Source organism: Coturnix japonica, chromosome 20 (assembly GCF_001577835.2).
Source record: "Coturnix japonica isolate 7356 chromosome 20, Coturnix japonica 2.1, whole genome shotgun sequence".
Classification (NCBI taxonomy): domain Eukaryota; kingdom Metazoa; phylum Chordata; class Aves; order Galliformes; family Phasianidae; genus Coturnix; species Coturnix japonica.
Genome location: NC_029535.1, coordinates 7,272,104 through 7,295,478, shown reverse-complemented (window position 1 = coordinate 7,295,478; position 23,375 = coordinate 7,272,104). Strand labels below are relative to the sequence as shown.

Here is a 23,375-nt window from a genome sequence, read left to right as displayed (position 1 = left end):
GAGGCAATTCTCCACAGCCTGCAAGGCAACCGCTTGTTAAATGAGCTCACACCAGAGAGTTGCACTGATCGAGTGGTGTTTGCAGAGACGGGGCTGTGCAGGCATTTGCTTTGAAATAACACTGCTGTATTCCCCTGGAAAAATTAAAAAGAAAAGAGAAAAAAAAAAAAGGGAAATTTGTGCAGATTCCCCATCAGGCTGAGCTGGAAGATGCCTTTGTCTTCCACATGCATTCCTGCTTCTCGTCTCCTTCTGCTATAATAAATATCATAATCCTAGCAAACAAGGGAAGGAGATAAGTCCGACACCTTTAACCCAGTTACTGCTAAAAATAGGGAGCAGTGTGGTGCCACGAGGCTCCAAAGCAGGTGGCTCTGCACCCGCTGTCCCCTGCGGCTGATAGGGACAGCTGTGTGCTGCAGCCCCAGTGCTCTGTGCAGTGTTGGGAGCAGGATCCAACTCAGGTCCTGCAAGGAGCCCACCCAAGGGTGGCTCACACTGCTCACTTGTTTTTTATATACTCTTTGCCTATTGATTTGTTATTCTTATACCTTATACAGTGCACTTAGCACAGAAAAAAAACTGGATTAACCAAGTAAATGTGATTTATTAGCTGATCTCTGATGGAGAATTATGTCGGTTTTCCATTTAAAAGATGTATCAGATTCATCTACTCATGAACCAGTTAGTTCATGTTTGTGGACCTCCTAACATGCCACATAAAAATTTCCCAATGTCAAACTGCATGTTGGGTATAACAGCCAAAGGTTTTAAATGAAGAAAGTGTATAACTGGGAAACCTTTGGCTCTTCCAACACCGCTTTGCCTGGCTCTTAGTTAACACATTCTTCCTGTTCCTTGGTTTCTTAAAACCTTTCTATTTTAAAGTTTTTATTGATAGCTTCATACTCCTCCCCCTGCTATGCAATGGAGATGAGCACATAACGTAAGCCTTTTCAATGGAAGTTTTGGTGTCAGGCTGATTAGATTTGGGAAGTGTCAGTTGTTGAATGCTGTTCGGCTTCTGTCTCAGACTAACAACTCTCCCTGCTCTAAGGGTTGGCCCTCTTTCTGTCCCTGCTGGACTCATTGGTCCATGCTCCACCACATGTAAAGACACCTATACTTTCCTGGTGATTCACATTTCTGCTTAAACAAGAACCAACAGGCTCCATCCCACCCTGCAGCTCCCAGGACTATGTGGAAGGTTGCAGTGTTTATTTTTGGTCTTGTCCAATTAAAGACAACAACATAGAGCAGATGAGATGCCTGGGCACGCGTTCATATCACAAGCACAATGCAAGAACAGATAGGCATTAACATGGGAATTCTTTCTCACCCAGTTAGACTGATGCATAAGGAAATAATCCACACAGGGCACTGAGAAGATATTTTTTGTTGTAATTCCAAATGCTAAAGCCCCTAAATAAAAGGATTTTACTCCTTGAGAGAAAATGGAAGGGCTATGCACACGCAGCCTGGGGTGTCACTACAACTCATTGGGAGCATAATGCATAAGCACTGAGCTTCTGGGATTGCTGTGTGCACACTGGCTGCCTACACTACATACAAAGCAGAGGGCACTGCTTAAATCTCAGTCAAGTAAGTAACCATGGACAAGGAAGTGAAAACAGACATGTTTTTTTCTCCCTGTTGCAAAGAACTCAGGTCATGCAAGCATCAGGGCTGTGCAAAGAGCACACATTCTTAGACATAGCATCCTTCTCTCTCTTGGATGTACAGCAGACAACATCATCGAGTCCTTCCTGCTTTTGCAAACCATGTGCAGCACAACTCTCTGCTTATTTTTAATCCAAACTGATGTCCTACGGCTGTCATACGCATGATTATGGCAGTCATTTCTAATTAGTGATTGTGTCAATAGTATTGACATTTTCATCACTTTGGGGGGAAGTAGAGAATATTTTCCAGCAGGTGAATTCCCCTCTTTGCAGTTCTCTTCCCCTCCAGCTGCACCCACTGGATAAATGAGCCGTGCATCCTATTCTAAAGAACGCAAGAGCATAAAGTCTGCTCTCTGCTTAAGTACATTACAGCAACTTAGGCAACACAAAACTCAAGAAAGGCAGAAAAGCAAATTCACTCTGTCCTATGGCAAGATTTACAATCTTGTTCTGAGTGCAGTATTTATTATACGGCTTAACAGAAGCTCTGGCAGGATGGGGGAAATGCTGGCGGCCCCGCAATGAGGAGGAGGCGTTCAATAGCTTGCTGGGAAGTGGAGTTGGACACGAACAGATCAACCAGCCATTACACTCAGTGATAAACACCCTGCAGGAGCCATCATTCACCCAGGAAGAAAGAGGAAGGCAGATCATTACATTTATTGGTCATAGTTTTTAAAGAGTCAATAAAGACCCACTAGAAAAGACATGGTTAGGAGCAGGAATATATATATATATATTTAATGTATCTTGAAAATACCTTCAGCTCAGTTTGCCTTCTGCCCAATACGTCAGGGTGAATCTTCCTCCTAGGTGATGGTCCCAGTGTAGATGGTGCTCACATTGTACAGTTTTTAATGTCTTTAACCATCTTTAGCTTTGTACCCTGATAGCCCCTCCAGGCTATATGTCAATGCCATCTGGGAGTAAAAGAAGAGACTTCTGCTCAAGTGCCGCTGTAATGTAGATCTCTTGACTAAAATTGCACTTCCTTCACTTGACAAACTGTCAGCACAGAACAATTATCTGCCTGTTGGTTTGCTTGTCTTTTCTTTTTTCTCCTCTGAGAAGAAGAAAAAAGAAAGAGAGAAGAGAAGAAAAGAGAAGAGAAGAGAAGAGAAGAGAAGAGAAGAGAAGAGAAGAGAAGAGAAGAGAAGAGAAGAGAAGAGAAAAAAAATTAAAAAACATACAAAGGGAAAGGATGTGTAGAAAAACTCCAAAGGCAAAATCCAGCTAACCTGATTGCTGCGCCTGGAGATGCATTGGTGGACCATGAAAGGTAACATTGGGTCTAATGCTAAAGGTGAGGGACAATTTCTAGCCCTTTTCTTCTGGGGATTTACAGAAAGGATATTCCTAAATAGGAGATTGGGAAGAAGAGGCAAGGATCATTGGACTCCTCTGCTTGTCTTGAGGAAGAAACCAAAACAGGTTAGAAGAGCCCAAAGCTTGTGTTCTGCTCAGCAAGCTGAAGGAACCATTTGATTTTTCTCTCTCAGTAAGAAACGATGGGGATGATGTCAATAGGGAAGTGAGCCAACCTGATTTTTTGTTAGCCATCTCGGTGTTAATGGGACAGTGCAGTTCAGTTGGAGAACACCCACTAAGAATGTGTAGAGCCCTAAGAAGTGTAATCTAAATTAGTGGGTAAATTTGTTTGTGCACTTTTTTTCTTTACTGTTTTATTTTCCTTCTTCCCTTCTGTACTAATTCTTTTGCCACCTTCTCTGCCTCATTTGACAGATGAATGCTTTCAGGTCTTTGGGACAGATAATGTGTCTGTTTCTATCCCTTTTAAAAGTCCTGTACAAACACTATGGATATTAGAGTGCAGGTGTATTTAGTCTGGTGTGTTTAGCAGATTTAGATTATGAATTACTGCTCAAAATAACGTTTGCATTTGCTGACAAAGGTCTTTATTACAGAAGAGGTCAAGAAAAAAAGATTATTCCTGCTAATTATCCACTGCTATTTAATATTTGCACAAAAGGTTTTGCAGGACAGAGTCCTCAGCATTGCTTGTTTGAGAAGCTAATAGGGTTTCTAGGAAACCAGCAAGGTCTGGAGGGCCATCAGATCAGCCTCTTAGCGGCTATGAAGGACAATTAGGCTTGATGGAATTACAGGGTGGTTGGCTAAAGGATGGCAGTCCCTGAGCCAGGGCCTGATCCTGGGGCATTCGAAGTCAGTGGTAAAACTTCCACTCAGAGTTGTGCTTTATGAGAAACCAATTGGAGAGGATCCAGTTTTCAGCCCCTGGGTAGGTCCATGTCCTGGTTGAAATGGAAACTCCATTTGTTCCTAAGCAGAAAATCAGAAGGGATCTGAGAGTGAACCGGTTTGACAGACAAACCATTGGGAGAAATATTTGCAGTGATTTTTTGGCCCTGGTCTTAGGTTTGTCCCTGTGTGTTAGCAGTCCTTGGAAAGTTCCCCCAAAGTCTAACAGCTGCCATTGACTTGGCCCCCACATTTCTTTGATTAGTTCATTCTAGCCTGTATCGTTCTAGAAATTCCTTGCTAACTGAATTTCCCACTCATAAAGATATAATTAAGCCATACATATAACTGCAGAAATTTCCAAAAATGGTGTCTGAAGGTGAGATCCATATTTAAGCTCCTAAATACATTGCCAGACTTAAACATCCCCACATGTCTCTTCTGGCTTCAAGAGAACTGGAAGGTTCATAATATTCAGTGCTCTGATGGCTGTGGGGGTCTTCTGCTTCCCCATTTGACATTGTTTAGTAACTTAATTAACATTCCAAAGGAAGAATTTTAATAAAGGTGTTGTTTACACCGGATGCAGCCTTGGGGAGTGAGGGAGAATAACCCAGACTGCAAGAGTGGGGAGCATGCTATTTTGGAAACCCAAGCCACAGCCTGCTGGAAGCAGCTGGTTCTCATCACCCTGTCCCAGTATCACCCACAGCCCAAACTACCGGTTTGTGCTGGAGATTCCTTTTCCCTTCCTTCCTTGCTTATGAATCTTGGGTTTGGTAGCAAGAGCTTTAGGGCTGCATTTGCACAGTGATTCTGCACTCGTGCTTATCCCTGTCTTCACTGATGCTTTCACTTGATGCAAAATTAGGGGGTGGGATTGGATAGTGCCCAGAAACCAGCACTGTTGATTGCAAAGCAAACAATTGGCAAGGAAAAGAGTGTGCAAAAATGCATGCCTTCAGCTTGCAGCTGCAGAGGTGGTGACCAATGGCTATGGTATGTAAGTATACATAAGTATATAAGTGTATAAGTGCTGTGGCTGTAAAGCCGTGAGCATCCTTCCTATGCATGGAGGTCAATCTGCCCCACAACGCTGCAGTGGTTTATTGGAGCTCCTCACTTGGGCATCTTCTATTAGACCAGGATGCACTGGTATGTATTTGTAGAGATGTTGCATTTATGAAAATAAATAAATAAACAAATAAAAATAATTCATTCTTTTATAAATTTCCAGGGTGGCGTGAAGGAGAACATCCTCCTCCAAGAGTTCATGCACTGCTTCCCACTTTTGCATTTTTCAGAACAAATGCAGCAAATATACCTGATCAGTTCTGATACAACTGCTTCTCCTCCCCACCACATTTACACTAAGAGACTGATGAACCACAGAAAAAAGAAGAAAATAACTGAACAAACAACTTATCTTCCCAGAAACTCCCTAGAAACGTATCTGTCATTACTGCCCAGACTGAAGCAAGAGGGGATTTCAGCATGGAAGGTATTCTCACTGTATGCTGTTCGCTTTCAGCAAACTTTTGACATCCAAGCATTCTTTTCAGTGTGAGAAGTGATGGCTGCTTTCCAAAGGGGAGAGCTGGAGACCTGAGCCCTCAGCTCTGCACGTGCTCCTCAACCCCAGCTTGGAGAAAAAGCCAACATTATTTGGATTTCAGTGGGACTTCAGCTTAGATGCTTTGAGATGCAGAAAAATGAGCTACAGAGGAAAGCATGGATTTTCTTTTAGTTGAGGAGGGATGCTCCTGCAGTTTTACTGCTCCTCATGTCTTTGTCTTGAAAACGCCCAGATGCACGTTCAACCTGGAATCTAGCAAATAGCTCCATCTCTTAAAGCATGTGAATACTCCTGATATTAGTAAGAACTTTTAATCGGAACCTGAGGGACCTGGAGTCAGGCGACCCAGTTTCCTACATATGAAAAGAGAGAAAACTCTGCCTTCCCTAATGCCAGGGGTTATCCTGGGCCAGGTATCTTTAAGAAGTAGAGATATGAACGATCTCATATCAGACTTCAGCATCCAAATGGCTCATTATACCAGCAGTAATAGCTTGTGATAGTCCTATAGATTTACAGTAGTTAGGAAGAGATAATGCCCAACTTGTTCCCCACCAATCATTATGACATGGGCAAAACCAGTGATTTTCTTTAAGTCCATTAGCATATTATTTGCACTTATAAGAACTAGACCAGCAGACACTTCACAGGTCTTTAGGAGCATAAGCCCAACGCATTCAAACGGAGACCTTATTTGGAACAAAGCTATTATCTCTCAAATCACGCAACACTGCTGGCCAGTTTGGGACAGCTGGGAAGCAGCAGGTGCTCCCACCCCATTCCCTGCCTTGGCAGCCTCAGAATTCCTATTTGGTGAGCAGCTCAGCGCATGGAACAAAATACAAGGAGGGAACTTCAGATCAAATTGTTTATTCTTCATTGCAACGAATGAAACACAGGCACGAGGCTCCCGGGGGGATGTGGGTGGGGGTGGGGCCGTGAGCAATCACACGTAAAATGTACAGCATTTGCACTTGAAATACACAGACCTGAATCACAGCCGGGATCAATACAGGAGGACGATAGAGATTATCAATCTTGAGTGGTCTCCGTTACACAGAATTGACTGGCAGCCACATAATGGCTCGGGCTCAGCCCACCAGTTTAGAGCCCGGGTGACAGATCTGCAGACGCCAGCCATCAGCATCTCTCCTTGGCCACTCTTGTGCCAGTTTCTTCTGCTGTCCGGGTCAACCTCCGAGGTTCGTCTGAGAGATCAATGCACAGCTACAGCTGGTTGAAGGGGACCAAATCCATTGAAGAGGTGATTTGGTTCCATTTTACCAGCTTTAGCAAAGCATTTGGCCTCACACTCTGCAAAGCAAAGAGGGGAACTCCTCAGGGTCTTTTCCTCAGGGTCTTTTCCTTCACAGTCGCCAGGATCTCTTCTGAACTTGCTCCCTGATGTTGCGAGGGTTCACAGGGCTTCGCTTTCAGGCATTCAGGATTTATTTAAGCTTCTTAGCAGCTTTGGCTGAAGAGCAAGTCTGAATTAAAGAGGCAGTTTTAAAAGCAGTAGAACAGTCTGCAGCACTCAGAGCCTGCCTGTAGACCTTTTCAAACCCGGTATTTGGCTCTGTTTTGAAGCTGCATTGCTACCACAGTGCAACTGAGTACTGTCCTAATCCAGGTCGTTTAATTGCCACTTCCCACCTTCTTCCTTTCAAATCTATTGTCTGCTATCCCCATCCACGCTCTGCATTTTGGTGACTCGACTTTTCTCATCTACCTTTAAAACCAGTGCTTTCCATGGCTGTTGTAGACAAGCAAAGATTGTATTTGCCACCATGGGGAGGGTGTTGAATGGAAGAGAAAGTGGACCAGCCCCACAGCCTGCCAGCCCCATCCTTTGCAAGGGCTCAGCCTGCAGCTCCTGGAGAGCCCTGCACTGTGAGCACCCACTGCTCCCAATAACTCAGTATATCAGATTTTTAAATCACTGCAGCGGGAGCCAATAAAGCCAGACCTTTCCTTCTTAACCCAGCGCCGCGCACAGATATTGCACATTGCCTTGTGCATAACCTATTTAAAGAATTTATATGCATCATGAGGCAAAGGTGACTTTTTCCCCCTCTCCCTCACAGCCCATCGCACACACCATGAGATGACACCGAGAAAAAAGCACCTATGCTGATAGGCACTGCATGCAGAGATATTGCTGATGGGCCGGCATTGCTGGTCCCCAAGAAATCCAGGCTTTGCAATGTAACATTGAGTAGTGCAGATCACTTAACTGCCCAGCCCCAGTACTGTAAGCTGCCTATAAATAAATGCAGAGAGAGAGCGAAAGAGAGAGAGAACATCTTTTTTAAAAAGAGCTCTACAATTAATTTAATCGAGTTATCTCTAGGTACCTTTTCAAGAGACAATCAAGCCAAGGAGCTAAATGGAAACTTAGACAGTGAGGACCTAGAAGTATTAAATTCATCCTTCGGTGAGTTATAGGAGGGAGGGAAGTAATTATTTACAAGAGATCGGGAGGAGGTGGAAGTGCCAGCGGTGACCGATGCTGCACTGAAACTGCAAGCTGAACCCTGACGGGCACATGGATTTTAGGAGAGAGAGCACTGAACTGCCATCAGCATAGCGTGCTCCTGGTGCCCTTGTCCTGTCCCCATCCCATTGGTTTTGGTAGCAAAAGCTGAAAAACAAGTATCTTTTGCTGGAGATGAGTGCTGCTCTGTTCCCTTCACTTTGCTTCAGGGAGTGCCCCATAGCACATCTGAAATCGATGCCAGCATGCACCGACATTCTGTAACGTTTTGTTTGAATTCTTTGCAGTGAGTTATGAGTGAGGTTTTCCTTTTTAGAAAATTAGGTTTTCTCTTCTGGATGCCATTAATCACAACTAACGATGGCTCTGGCGGTGAGGCTTCCTCAGAACTGAGGAAGAGCATCCCCACACCTCCACTGATGGGCTGCAGCACGTAGGGCTCACAGCCCCCACACACCTGGGCGAAGCTAGCAGTGCAGCAAGAGGAACTGCAGATGCTTTGCTGGATGTGTTCAAAGGTGTGAGCTGTGCTGAAACCCAGTCAGGCCAGGCTTTGCTGTCACTTACCCTTCCTACTGCCCTCCCAGGTTCATACACTGGGCGATGCAGTGCCTCCAAACTTAGGTACACTGTCTGAAGGTTGTCCTCATCCAGTTGCGTCTTCCCAGCAGTGTTTGGAATTGGGTCTCACTGGGAAGGTTCTTTCTGGTCTCTCTGTCCCTAGAACTCTGCCCATGGGACTGACACCACCCCAGCCAGGAACAGCCACATAGAGATATGGCATTGGAGAGATATAGGAACACAACTCTGAAGCAAAGCCAAGGCAAAATAGCAAAATAAAACTGTGTATCTCATTCTGCTCTCTGCCGATCACTGTGTAGTGCCTTGGTTTTCCTTTTAGTGCAAGGATCAGCTTTGCTGTTGGTGATTACAGCTCTGAGAGCAGCCAGGCCCCTGTGTTATCAAAGCACTGCCATGGCAAATGGGGCCAAAAGTGGGCAACATAAGAGAACCTGGGGCAGTAAAGACCTTTGTGCTTTAGCCTCAACATTCTAATGAAGACATTTTATATAGACAGCACAGAATAGCCAAAGAATTTATCAACATTTGTCGATATTCCTAATGAAGCAGAAGATTCAACATGCAATAGAATTAGCCTACAAGGAAACCTAGCGTAGGGCCCATCTTTCTGAGTCCAGAAATCTCCTGCTTATTCCAGTCCAATACCCTTTTGAGAAATGAACATCCCTTGAAATCATTATCATTATAAGCTAAAAGGCCAAATGAGACAAAGCACTGTTGCTCTTCATCTGAATAAACAAATCATTTTTAGATCAAATGCATTAACAATTTATCATGCTAAAATCCAATCAAAAGGAAAAAACAACAATACAGAACATTGATTTCCTACAGCTTTATCTTAATGAAGTGCACATTCCCTTTGTAATTAGCTTTGGAAGGTTTTTTCCCCTTTCCTCAAGTTAATGTGTTATTTGATTTCCATCCAAATGTCACTAAATCTGAGGAATTTTCCCCAAAATGAAGTGGCTTTTGATAATACAGGAAAATGTCTGCTCTCTCATTTGGCTATTTTTCCCCCAAACAGCCATGCTTGTGCTGCAGATGATTCAACTTTATTGCATGGTGTCTTTGCGAGGATGTTTAAATCAATGCCACAGTTGCTGTATTCTGCACAATGTGCCATTTGTAAGCCAGAAAATACAACCTCTCTGCTTTTATCCTTTTTCTTACAGACATAAAATATTAATTTAATTTATATTATTACAGGGGAAAAAGTGGACTGTGTTTTATTAACATTTCTAAAATTATAGGTATTCAACCCAAAAAATATGCTTCAGCCAAGGCTGGGAAGTCTTCCGCTTGGATTTTATTTGACTTAATTAAAAAGCACTCAGTTCCTAGGGGCACTAAAGGAGCTGCTGACAGTGCAGTAGCCACTCAGTCCTTCAAAACTATTACCTGAACTTAATAAAGTGTCTATTTAGTTTATACACCTCCATGATCCCACCCGTCTCCCAACATTACGATGAGGTTCCTGCTAATGGCTGGTGAAGGCAGCAGGCTAATGGCAGCCCACAGGCATCCTGGGCAGTACTGCTGCCCCACAGCACAATTCCCATCTCCTGCCCTATCTACCTTTAACCATACGGTCATAGAATTGCTTGATTTGGAAGAGAACCTTAAAGTCTGTTTGAGCCAAACCCCCTGCGGTGAGCAGGGACACCCACAGCTCCATCAGTGCTCACAGCCCCTCCAGCCTGACCTTGGATGCCTCCAGGGATGGGGCACCACCACCCCTCTGGGCAACCTGTGCCAGTGCTTCACTGCCTTCAGCATAAAGACCTTCTTCCTTATATGCCAATATCCGAAGCATTCAAATCTCCACCATGCTTGTAACAATTGATGCTAGGAATGCTTTTTCCCAGCTGCCTCTCTGCTTCTCCACTAAATATCTCATTTAAAGCTTTTCTTCCTTAAATGATGCTGAACAGAGGACTATTGCTTTCATCCTGCTTCACTGAGTATTTGCTGAAATGCAATGGCTAATTTGATAGTCCAGTTTTATTTGGATGTACTGTAGAGACATAGAGAGCAAGATCTATAACAGAGAATATAACCCCAAACCTACCAATTACCAGCTTATTCCTTAGTTGTACAGGAGACCACAAGTGACTTTATCAGAATCTTAGTTCTCAATATGAACATCTTTATCTTAATCCAAATTTCACCCTGGAGCTGAAGGTCCTGCTTCATATACAGCCTAAGAACTGCAGAGCATCCATTGCAGCAGGGTGTCTGCTCCTGGGACCAGGCTGCCCCCTGAGAGCTTCAGCTCCTGGAACCAGCAACAGAAATAGTTTGGAGTTTGGATTTTTAAACTCACACACTCAAAGAGAACAAAGCTGTTCCCTAATACACTTTGTGCATTTTATGGACCGAACAATTAAAGAGGTTTTAAAACATCTGCTGACTGCATAATTCCATACAGGGGAGTGCACTCAGCATTTTTAAACAACAACGGGTACGAGATACCACTTAACAGTACAAAACACCATCAGTCCCGTTAAAATCAATAGAAAATTAGATGCTATGAAAATGCAATATGTGTCCAATTAGTTATAATTGGAGCAAATGGTGATGCAGATAAACTCCTGGAGTAAGATGCATTTGTCCGGCCCGCTCCCTGCCTGCTTTCAGCACAGCACGGTATCAGCAGTGGCGGGCACTGCTGTACCCCATAGCATGAAGGATGATCCCTCTAATACACGTATGTTAACTGTTATCTAATTATGGAGCTGCTCTGAGCCTGCAGGACTGCATCGGTGCCCCACTGTGCGCAGTGAAAAATGATCCTCTGTCACACGGAAACCTCCCTGTTGTACTTGACAAATTATGCCAGCAAACCTGTTTAAGAACTAAAAAATCCTTGGACACGGTGACAGGCCAAGAAATATGTTGTTTGGGGACAGATATTTATTTATTTATCTGGCAGAGGTTAAGAACCGCCGCTCGGTTCGCTTCTCCCCTGCCTGTCTCTGTTCTGGCAGCTCAAAACCCGTCTCACCGATTGCTTCGCAGGTTTCTTTCAACTCATAAAAACCTCAGTTGCAAGGCAAAACAGGAACTAGGTTATGCGATGCCAGCGCTTTATTTTTAACATCTCTCCCGCAACACGTTGGCCTCCTCTCGGTTTAATCTCACAACTAAAGGAAAAAGAGCGATGGTTCCGTACATCCCCAACCGAGCATCGCTGCCGGCCGCGCTGCCAACCCTCCATGCCCTTGCAGGGTATGGAAACAAGAAACTACTCATATCACTCTTGGTACAACCAGTATTAACTTTGGGGGGCGGGGGGGATTTCTTCCATATACTTAGCTATAAAGTATTGATTACTTTACACAAACAATTAGCTCAGAGATATGAAACTATAACCACCTGCAGGGCTCTTATTTTATTCCTGTTTCCTGTTAATATAATTATTCTAACCAGCAGCGAGGACTGGTGGGTGCAAAGAAAAGCTCCTGTTTGCCCAGCCCTGAAACCTCCTTGTGTTATTGCCGCTGTTACTTACACAGGGAAGGGAACTGTCTCTTGAGGAAGGGAAAAAAATGGAGGTGGCAGCTTTTATTTGTTAAGCTGACTCAGCTGGACAGTGGAACAAGAAATGTTCAGATCCAATCCATAACTTTTGTGGCCACTCAAAGGACGTATTCTTCTTCGACACTGATAAAAGTTTAATATGGAGTTGCCCAGGTTTTTAATAAACTTGTCAACAAAAGAGCAAGGCAAATTGATGGGGACCTTCCCAGGAATAAATTCCACTTCAAATAGGCCAAATGAGCGTGGAGGACAGAGAGGGGAAGGCACACGGGCAGCTTCTGCTGTTCTTTGCAAAAATGGCACAATGGATTTTAGCGGGTGCGTATGTGTGTGTGTCTTATTATCTCTGAGACAAGGCTTTAGGACAAAGCTTAAATTAAAGAACACAACCTGGTGCTGCTCAGAGCCCTGACATGGCAAGGAAGGGACAAATCCCCTGCACTGATTTAGCAGCAAAGCCATTCCCCACTTAGGAACTGCCATCTCACTCTGTGAGTAGTGCCGCATCTCCCAGTGCACTTGAAGGCTCCAGGCATCCCCTACACAGCCTGTGGTCACTTTAGGACCAACCCCAACACACTCTATAACAACCTTTACTCATGTGTTGAACATCACCTGCACCCACCCATACTGCCCCTGCCTGTCAGCAGACCCTCTCTGCTGTGACCTGTGGTGCCAGCAGCTTTTTACCCCACATCCCCCACTACACACACCACATTTCAGCTGTTGCCTGCACGTTTATCTCCACTCGATCAAACCAATTCCATTCACTGCTCAATTTTTTCACTTCCATATATCATGAGCTGCCTCCAGGCACCACGCTGCCCCTTCTCATGGCACTGACTGCATGGCATGACTGCAGGCATGGCAGGAGGGCATGCTCCACAAGCTTGGGATGGAAATCTCTGCATGAGATTCATTATTTTCTATTAGCCTCCATCAAGCTGGTGCCTTAAATTATTAAGCTTTGTTGTGGTGTTGTTTCCTTTTTTTTTTTTTTTTTTTAATTTGTTGACCTGAAGTAAACACAAGTATTAAATCAGATTCCAATAATCTCACTGACAGTAAATTAACTCGTTGTGTCCTAGAGAGGGATGCGACCGCATCTCAGCTGCTCTGAGCAACGCTACGCCTCCCCTTCACCATCCCTGCAGATTCCACATGCGTGCAATGGGGTAAAAAGCAGAAGGCCAGATCCTGCCTCCAACCTTGGACCACGTCCCAGACTGGAAGCTCTGCCTGGATGCCGTGATGAACTTTATTCCTGATCATTCTTAGGTCACCAGATTCTTGCTCTGGTAGCTTTACCCGACTCCCCAAATGCCAGGGTCAACGTGCCTATGTAAGGGCTTTGCAGGGACAGCTCCTGCCCTCACAGCTGCTTGGGGACTTCTGCGGCTGGTGGTCACGAGCCCCTGGCTGCCCAGATGCCACCTAATCCGGCCCGGCAGAGGGGCAGCTGAGAATGAGTACTATTTATACCAGCTGCTGCCGGCCCCACTGGGCTGCCTGTGGCTTTTTTAGCTAGTGTATCCCATCCCAGCACAGGCCATATCTGGACATGGCAAAGCACCTACAGGCAGGGTGCTGTGCTTCGAGAAAAGAGGAAAGAAAAAAAGGGGAAAAAAATGAAAAGCTGTTTCTGTTTGAGATGTCAGACACACTGTTTCTATCAGGGTATTCTGAGCACCAACAGTAACTGCTCCAACTGCTAAAAGCTTCACTATAAACTTGCCTCTTATTCAAAGTACATCTGTCCTCTGACAACCTTCCACCTGTGCACATGGCTATTGACCTCTGTTCTTTCATACAGACCTCTATGAAAGAAATGCAACCTCGAAGCAAAGGTGCATACTGACACTGCTTACACAGTGTAAGCAGAACCTCCTTTGGAGCATTACAGGGTTTCAGAGGAAGCAGGCAGCTTGGAGCTCTGTCTATTGAGGAGTCTGCACAAGACTTTGCATTTTGGCATTGTGCACTCAAAATGAGCTTGTCCTTGGGCAATTGCACCAGGACCTTCTCCACTCCTATCCCTGCAATAGCTTCAGCATCTCTACATGAGCACACACCCCTCCCTCTGGGGGAAAGCAAGGCAGGGGAGCAGTGTGGCTGCCTGCAGCCCAGCAAGCAGGTGGTGCAATGAGCTGCACTCGCCATGACCCTGCATCCCAACAGGGAAGCATCTTGCTGCATGATGGCTTCAGGTCAAGAGCAACTTCAGCTGAAAGCGCTAAACCGAGAGTTTTCACTGGGAGGGAATCGCTGAAATCAGCGCACGGCTTTCAGGGGAGGGATGCAAGCTCCAGAGTGAGGATATTTCTCTTGCAAGGAACACACCACCCCCTCGCCCACAGCCACCGTGAAGTGCAAGATGTGGTGAAACTCTTTAAAAATAGATATATTCCCAAGCAATACATGCCGCTCGCATCTGGCAGGGCAAACCTAGCATGGGAGCTCTTGCTTACAGACTAAAAAGCCTCGGAGCAGCTCAAGGCTTCTGCAACCTTGGCTCTCTCCTTGTTTCTTCAGAGCCCACTCTTGTTCTTGGCCTAACCCAGTCCTGGGAAGCAGAAGGGAAGCCCTGCCCAGCTAGGCTGGTGTCAAAGGCAGGGAAAGATACTGCAGTGCAGTGCTGATCTCTTCTGCAATCGGACGTGCAGACTAGCCCGAATGCTGAGTCAGCACAATTTCTTTTTTGATTGGTTGATCCGAGTAACATACTTTCAATGTATGCTAAAGGGGCAGCAATTAATATGTTTTCCCCTGTTCTCCACCTTTCCACACCTCCTCAAATCAAGCACACAAATCTCACCCCCAAAGTCACTCTCTGGTCCTAAATATTCTGAGGCTCTTTCATTTTTAATTTAGGGCATTAAAAAAAAAGGAAAAAAAAAGAAAAAAATTTGCAATCTAAGCGATGCTCACTTTGATCGACTTGTGCTGCAGCAGCTAAAATATCTGTCCTGCAGGTCAATCTAATCATGCTTAATAGCAGTTTATTCTTCAACGCAACATTTTTCACATTGGGTCGACAGTTTTAAATGAGATTGCTGATGCACCCCTTTACTAATGCTTTCACCAGGGCCAGAACATCCCTTGAAATACTCGTGCAATAAAATGAATGCTTTATTGCTCTTGATGAATGCACTATTAAACTTGAATTGCAAATATGCTGCCCCCCCCTAGCCCCCTCCTTATTTTTTAAATAAATAAAAAATTGCTGGGATTTATTGGACCACCTGTCTTCTGGTATTAAGTAATACCAAAAAAGTAATAATAGCTCATCAACATAAACACATGAAAGTGAAAAAAATAACAATTCAGGGGAAAACACACAGCACAAATTCATCCCTGTGCTCCCATGCGCGTGTGCAAGATTCCCGTTCTATACCTGCCCATAGTTTCGCTTACGTGCGGAAAATTCATCTCAAGAACGGCTGGGTTTTGTGAGGCATAGAATAGGAAAATGTAACTAATTTGGTCCACTGGATTTATGGCTTTTACAGTCCTCAGAGCGCCCATTTCTGACAGTGGACCGCTCAGTGCGCGCTTTGTGGGATGGATGGGCGCAACTGAGCATTGCGCCTTGTTTCGGCATGGAACCTGCAGCCCCACTCTATGGAGAGTGAAGGAGAAGAGGCTTACATTGAGCTGAGAAATAGAGAGGACCTAGTGTGGAGGAACGGTCACAGTTTTAATCCAAAGAAGAAGAAAAGCGAGAAGGAGCTGGAGCTAAAAGTAAGAGTGGCGCAAACTGGTGGACTATGCTAATGGTTAAAGGGCTGGCATGGTTTTGGGGTCTGTACACAGCATTTCTAGTTAATTTTTGGTATTGTCCCCCTGCACCAGAGACGGGGTATGGTCTCAGGACGTGTCCTGCACCCACACACCTCCACCACGTGGTTCCCGCACGGTGAGACAGGGCTGAGTTATGGTTTTGAAAATATTTACATAAAAATAAATCTGAGCACTTAGAGACTTCCTAAAGTTAGCAATTCCGTGTGATTAACAAGCATATTAATTCAGAGAGGGGGGAAGGAGATAAAAATTGCATTAGGGATGCAGGTATATGCTGTAAATCAGACCGTGAGCACCTTCGCTAGAGATGTGCACGATGATGTGGAAGGCTTAGTAACACCCGCACTGAGAATGCAGAGCAAAAGAAGAAAACAAGAAAAAGAAAGAGCAAGACAATGAGAGAATGAAAGAAAAGAGAAAGAAGAAGAAGAAGAAAAGGAGAAAAATATAAGAGCAGAGTTGAAAGCAAGAAAGCAAGCTAGAAATAAAGAGAAAATGAGAAGCACGCAAGTAAGCAGAAGACAAGGAAAGAAGAAAGGAGAGGAAAGTAGTGAGGAAAAGGGAATGGAGACGAGGTAAGGCAAAAGGTCATCTGGGAAAAGGAGGGAAATTGCTATTGTGGCCAGAATGGTGAGAGTCATCCTCATTTTTCACTCAGCAACTCAAGCTTCCAGCAGTGATGTACAAGAGAGATAAATTGCATCCCTGTTTGGCCATGGGAACTCTGCTGCTCGGCCTCTATTCGATTCCCAACACCTTATACTTTGTATTTAATTGTGTCCCCAAATTGGGCAGGACACCCAGTGGCTGGGACCCATTCTTGTCCAGGGGATGATGCCTCTCCTCAAAGTACCTGGCAAAACAGAGGTCCCTACTCCTCCAGGCAGAGATTGAGCACTCCACGTGTATCTACCACTTTTATCACTTTTTTTAAAAAGAACGATGTATAAAACTTATGGAATACCGTAGATCGGAAATCTCCTTAAAAGCCCAGCCCACCTTTCCTAACCTGCTGTTCACAACTGCCTGCTTTCCATTAAGCCCCATTCGGTGTACATGTAACAAGTGGCAGTGGTGCTTGCCACGAATCTCAGCAAACTGGGGCTCAGCAAAGGCCTTCGGAGCACTTTTGCCAAGCACACAGATGTGCTAAACCACAAGGAATTTTCTCCAGAGCAGAACATTGTTGCACCCTTGGCTGCACAGCAGGGTGATGGGGATAAGTTTGGGAGTAGATGGGTGTCTATCTGCCCAGATATGTGCATCCCTTAAGCTTGAGGAAAACAGGGGCTGAAAGCTTCACCTGCCTCTACCCAGACAGAAAGTTCTGATTGTTCACACAGAATGTAAAACCCATTTTGTATCACTGCATCCCATTGCTGTTGGATGCTGGGAGAATAACCAGGTGTTTTACGATGAGAAAGGTTAAAAAGGAAAAGTGAAACACAAGGAAAACTTCCCCAATTCAAAGAGCTAATTTGCTTATTTATTTCCCCTCTAATAACCAACACACACTGGGAGCACTCACTGCCCCTGGCTGTGACCTGGGCACCCAATGGCTGCATCTGAGGGCCAGCACACACACAGTGAATATCGCTTCCTCTCCAGCATGAAGCACAAAAAGTTTTAACATAGGAAACATCCCAAAAACTCCCTGTGTATTCATGCGAAGCCAAAATACTGCACCTCCAAGCCACAACTCCTTCCCTTCTTCTCCCTGCCTCCAACTCCTTTCCTTTTCCCTCGGATTAAGGACCAGCTCTGTTACCCAGCCTTATTTTCAGGAAAAAGGGCTGAGGGGGAAGCAGCAATCTAGAGGGACTGGCCTGCATCCCCACTGAAAACCAGGAATGGACAGCCAGCTTTCCTCTGGCATCGCCTTTCAAAGCCCATGCCGCAGTCAGCATATTGAATATTTAATGTCCTGATGAGCATTTCCACCTGCTGACACAGGCAAAGTGACAGAACAATACACGCACTGGAACAAGATCACCAATTGACTCCCCAGCCAGCCTGCCATGTCAGGCATCTCAAAAAAAAATAAAAATAAAAAAAAAAAAGACAAAAATCTGTCTGCCTTTCTCCCCCCTTCACACGGGGTCACACATTCCTCCTCCGAGAAGAGTTCCCACCTGAAATACATACTTCTTTACATTCCATAGATTGCCAGGTTCATATGGGCATATAAAGAAGTATGTCTCTCAAGCAGGTAGGTTCAATATGCGCATTAATATGTACATGGGAGGAAATAGGGCTGGCGTGCCATTTACTTCCCGGGAGTGAGTTACAGCACAGTTTGAGGCAGCCCATGTGCAAAACACACACACACACACACACACACACACACACACACACCCTCACTCCCCTTCCTGGTCATCCTGGCTCTGCCCCTGCAGGTTGCTGGGGTTGAGGGCTGGGAAGAGGCAGTGGGCAATGCCCATAGTGCCTGCAGCACTTAGTCACAGAATGACACAGAGGAAAAGCCACACACAAAGAGGATGCTTACACTGAAATTGCAAACTTTTAGCAATTAAAAAGGCTTTAGTAGAAGGAATTTGCTTTCTGTGTATACGTGTATATATATATATACATATATACATGTGTGTGTACAGATTTAGATAAAGCCATGTGGGTGGAGGTTAACTAGATATAAATTCCCAATTGCCTCCATCCCGCAGTTCAGAAACAAGAAACCAATTTGCTTTCAGAAAGACAAAATCCAGCATCCAGCACCAATTTACAAAGCGACACCAGCAAGAAGTGTTCCATCTGGTAGAGCAAGAGAACTCACCAGCTACAGACACGCCATCGCTTCCAGCACTAAGTAGAGATTAAGCCATAGGAAGAATAAAGCATCTTACCTAAAGAATCCAGTGATTTTTCCTCTGCTGGTCACCGTGAGTGTGACACTACCTTGCAGCAAACAATCCCCAATATACCTTGGGAGAAGGGTGGAGGAGTTCAGGGTATTTAAAATATATATATATAAAAAAAAAAAACAATTTGCTTTTCACAAGTCATCCAGCAGAACCCCACACCTGAGGTAGACACCTACAGAGATGCAAACTAAAAAGCAACTCCAGCCCCGTGCTGGTGGCTTAGGCCAAAGAAGTCTTTTAGAGTTGTCCCTATGAAGCTCAATTCCTGCTGCCTCTGCCCTCCGCCAGCAGCCACGCTGAGCTTTAAAGCTCTGGAACAATGTGGCTGGGCTGAATACAGGGCAGCATTCCGGAGGTCACGGCGGGCGCTGCCGCTCGCTCAGCACAGCGGGTGTGCGCTCACCTGCGCCCCTCGCCCCGCCGCCGCTCGATTGCAATTTGCAGGCGAAATGCACAACGCCTGCCTCGGCACTAATGAATCTGGCCGTTTCTCACAGGTTTCTAATGAAGCCTTTAAAGAGGGTTTAAGTAAACTTAGCAAGTGGCAAAGTAAGCACTTTGGAATACTTAATTGTATCGATGTTTTTCTTTTCTTTTTTTTTTTTTTTCCCCACTGCTTTGTGAAATATCACTGGGAGAGTGGGAGTAAATATTTCCCTGCACTGATTGACTTCCACATCATCAGGCTGCAAAACCCCGCAGATCTGGGGTGCAAACCCATAGGCTCACCCCAACCCCTCAGTGCCACGCACCACGCAGCAGAATGGGCATGAGCCCGGTGCTGGCTCGGCCCTTCCTCACTGCCATAGGGCTTCTGGCCCCACCAAATGTCATTATTTGGCTCATTTAGAGGCAAATTTCCACCGTTGGTTTGGAGTGAGGGAAAGAGAGATGGAGCTGTGGCACCATGGTAATGCATGACTGCAGTGAAATTAAAGTGAAGGGAGAGCTGAGGAGCACGAGGGAAAGTCTGGGTGCTCAGATTCTAAAGAGAATTCCTCAAAAGCCCACAAAAAAACTGAGTTCAGGTGGGTTTCGCATGGCCAAAGCACTTGGCCATGTTGAATTCCCCTCAGACAAACACCAGCAGGCCAAGTGACGGAACAGAACAGCTACTTGACATCTTGGGCCGCTGCACATTTCAACTCATAATTTGCTTTCCTGAAATCCACCAGCCATGGACTGTCCTGAACTGTCTTAAACTTCTGCAGATGAGCAGGAGAATGGGATGCCAGCCACTACAGGAAGCTAAAAGATGGCACATAAAATCCCTACAGATGTTGGAGACAATGGAACAACCGCAGTAGCGAGATTCATCTGTTGGCTGCTCCCAGAAAGGTGGTGGATCTAGGTTTCAATCTGCCCATGAGCTGTAGGGTTGGCCCTGCGGGTGGAGGAGCAGACATGCGGCGTGGCGGTGATTTTATGGTGACGCCAGAGGCACTTTGTGGTCCATATCCTGCAGCGAGCACCAGGAGTAATGGTGGCGGGCGAGCATCGCCCAGCATCCTCCACCCTCCTCAGCACACTAAGAGCAGAAAAAGCTGCACAATAAAATTGTGGTTGTTGTGGGGAGGAAAAACAAATGCATGGGAATGTGGACAGTGCAGAGTGCAAGAAGAAATAAAAGGGGAGGATGGAGATGGAGGGATGGACGGGGTGGGAAGGATGGAAGCATGGTGCTGTACACCTGCTCCCTCTGTCCCATTCTGGGGGAGCTCCTTGAGTCCCGGTGGCAAAGTCAGGCTGTGGCTGTGCAGCACAAAACTTCAGGGACTTGGAGGCAGCCTGGTTTGGGGCTGGGCATGGCAAGGGAATCCAGCAGGGCCGAGCTGCAGGGAATGGATGAGGCTCAGTCCTTCGGGGCAGCAGCATGGCCACCCGCACCAGGGAACCAGCAATTAAACTGCCAGCCAGATCACAGGGCTCTGCCTCCACAATTACACATGGCTGTTGAGTGCACACTCTCTCCAGCACAGACATATGCAAATAGCCATACTCCAAGCACAGACTGAAGGTGCATTGTATTGGAATCATGTGTTACACCTGTTTATATACAGCATTTAATATCTCTGTATAAAGCCATGTAAAATATACATATGCATGCTATAAAAGATATCCCCATTTGTGTGCATGCGTGTATATAACACAGCACCCTCACACAATACCAATGCATATACATTTATGTGATCAGGTATCACCACTATCATATAAAATATAATGACCACCGCTAACTCTCAGCTGCAAAAGCAATAACAGCCGATTGATGGACGAGTGTAACCTGAATTCAAATCCCTTGCAGGGAAAACCTAACTTCTCCTTGCATCTCCTTTCTGATTGCCCACAAGCCATGCGTCCACAATTAATGCTCAGTTCTCGGCACTGTAACAGTTAATCACCGCAGCACTGAGATCACTGCAAGTTAGGCTAAGTTTAACCACATTTCACCCTTTTGCTCTATCTGGTATTAGCTCAGAGCCACTAGTTTGGTGCAAATAAATAAATGAAGCCCCAATCCCCTTAGGTGTCATTAGCCAGCCTGGCTCTGAATTAGGCATTTAAAGGCCAGTTTAACCTTGCAGAACGGCTGCATGTCAAAGTTCTAACATTTCAGTTCAGATTATTATAGTGCACTGCTTGCTCTGCAGTTTGTTGCTTTTTTTTCCCCCCCACCCCCCTTTAAATGCAGAGTATGTCACAGCAGAACAACAAAAAAGAGAATAAAGGTGGGGGGAAGGTCTCCCAACTCATCCATGGATTAGAGGCAGCCGGCACATCCCCACACAGACACACACACATGCAGCACACACACATTTGCCGGATGCAAAAGCAGACATTTAAGTCCCTGGGTAAGTTGGATGAGCACTCAGTCCTGCATCGGTCAGAAAAGTGTTTAAAAACGAGCTGAGCTGGTGCAGTTAGAGGGAAGAAAGGGAGCAGAAGAGAGGAAGGAAAAAAAGAGACATACCAGTTAGGAGCTTCTGTTGCAGCAGAGGACTCACCAGAGCACTAGCTGAAAGCTGAATCAGCTTTCGAGAGTTAGGGATGCATAGAGGAGGGTCATGGAATCACAAGGTAATAATGCGCTTCATGCTGCAGCCGTCAGCCTTCTCCTTATAGCCAATCTCTAATGCAGGAAGGGAAAAAGAGAGCAGGCCCAGTGATGGTATTAGTCCTCACTTGGAGGAGAAAAAAAAAAAAAAAAAAAAAAAAAAAAAAATTGGAAAAAAAAAAATCATCAGGCAAACCTCCCCCCCCACCCTTACCTCACCCCCTCCGCCCAGCACCACTACAACTCCATCCCCGCTGCTGCATCGCGGCTGGGCGGTGGGGGGAGGAAGGCGGCAGGCAGCGCGGTACAGCGGAGGCTGAGCAGCGGAGGATGAGCGGGGGGAGCGGGGCTCCGGGGAGAGCCGGCGGCGGCAGGCGAGGCGGGGGTTAAGGAGAAGGGACCCAACCCGCCCGGATTGCAGCACACCTGGGTGCGAAATGGGGCTGTCCCCTCTCTAGATTCCCCTCCTTCCCAAGGGTCAGCCCTGGGTTGGGGTCAGCCGCCGGGAGGGGTACGCACACACGCACCCATGGGGGAGACCGAGGGGGGCAAGTGCTGGTCAGGAAGCGGGTCCACCTTTCCAGTGCTTATATACCCAGCGAAGCATCCGAAACACGCACTGCCGGGCGAGCGGCCCCTGCTCGTGCTCTTCCCTCCCTGACCATATTTAGTCAACCATGGCAAAAAATAGCCTGTCAGCTGGAGGCTGCTGAGCAGTATTTGGAGTTCAGTCGCTCCTCTCAGCCCATTGACTACTGGTCCTGCAGGGTCCTGACTCTGCCTTTTTTTACCCTCTGCTATTTTTAGCCAGGCCAAATGAAGAGGGAGCTCATCTTACTACTCTGCTGGGCTGAGGGCTCACAGGGGCCCTGGCTATGTTTGGTAAGCACCAGCGCTGGGAGACACAGAGCGGAGACCTTGTCTGTGCTGGAAGACCTTTGTCTCCCTCCTGTATTTGTCTTTTTCCTCTCTTTTGACTTCTTTCTTTTGTATTTTTTCCTTCACTGTTGAAAGGTAGCTGGAAGAGAAGGTGAGGAAGAAGGTCAAGGGATCCTAATTTTCACCTTCAAGAGAGAAAAACTGCACAGTGGGACTGAGTCCTTCACTGCATTATTCCAGGCACTCAACTGTCCAGCCACATCCACCTTCCAGTGCTTCCAAAGGATCCAAATCCCAGCAAGGCATTGACCTCCTACACTTAACAGAGAGGGCTGGATTGCTCCACCACAGGCCAGAGAAACCCTCCTGCCATTACATGTTGATGGGGGACACCAACATGCAGACACCTCTTGGGCCTTTTGGCCATGGGAGCCTTCCAACCTCCAAATCTTCCCCAACAAGGGGCAGATCTAGAAGTCCCCGATTCCTGAGTTTGGAAGGCATCAATCATAATGGTTACTTCCATGTAGAGCATCCATGGGACTGTCAGGCAACATTTAACAGAGGATGAACTTATTAGGAGCTGGTAGCATGTCATCTAGGGATGGGAAATACCCAAAGGAACCACTCCATAGTGCCATGAGCTTTGAAAGGCTCTTAAGAGGTT

The 23,375-nt window shown here is 45.9% G+C and overlaps 1 long non-coding RNA gene across 7 annotated transcripts in view; it reads right to left on the bottom strand.

The window, feature by feature from the left end:
* LOC107323000 overlaps window positions 1-22,500 on the bottom strand; it is a 42,665-nt gene extending 20,165 nt beyond the window's left edge. The window contains exons 1-3 of one of the 7 annotated variants that reach the window (XR_001559124.2): window positions 22,044-22,500; window positions 21,746-21,904; window positions 18,760-18,837 (exon numbers count right to left, since the gene is read on the bottom strand). This is a non-coding gene — a long non-coding RNA (uncharacterized LOC107323000). The remainder of the gene's footprint in view (window positions 1-18,759; window positions 18,838-21,745; window positions 21,905-22,043) is intronic. The other 6 variants (XR_001559122.2, XR_001559127.2, XR_001559120.2 and 3 more) reach the window with 6 other exon arrangements.
* Between the last annotated feature and the right edge of the window lie 875 nt (window positions 22,501-23,375).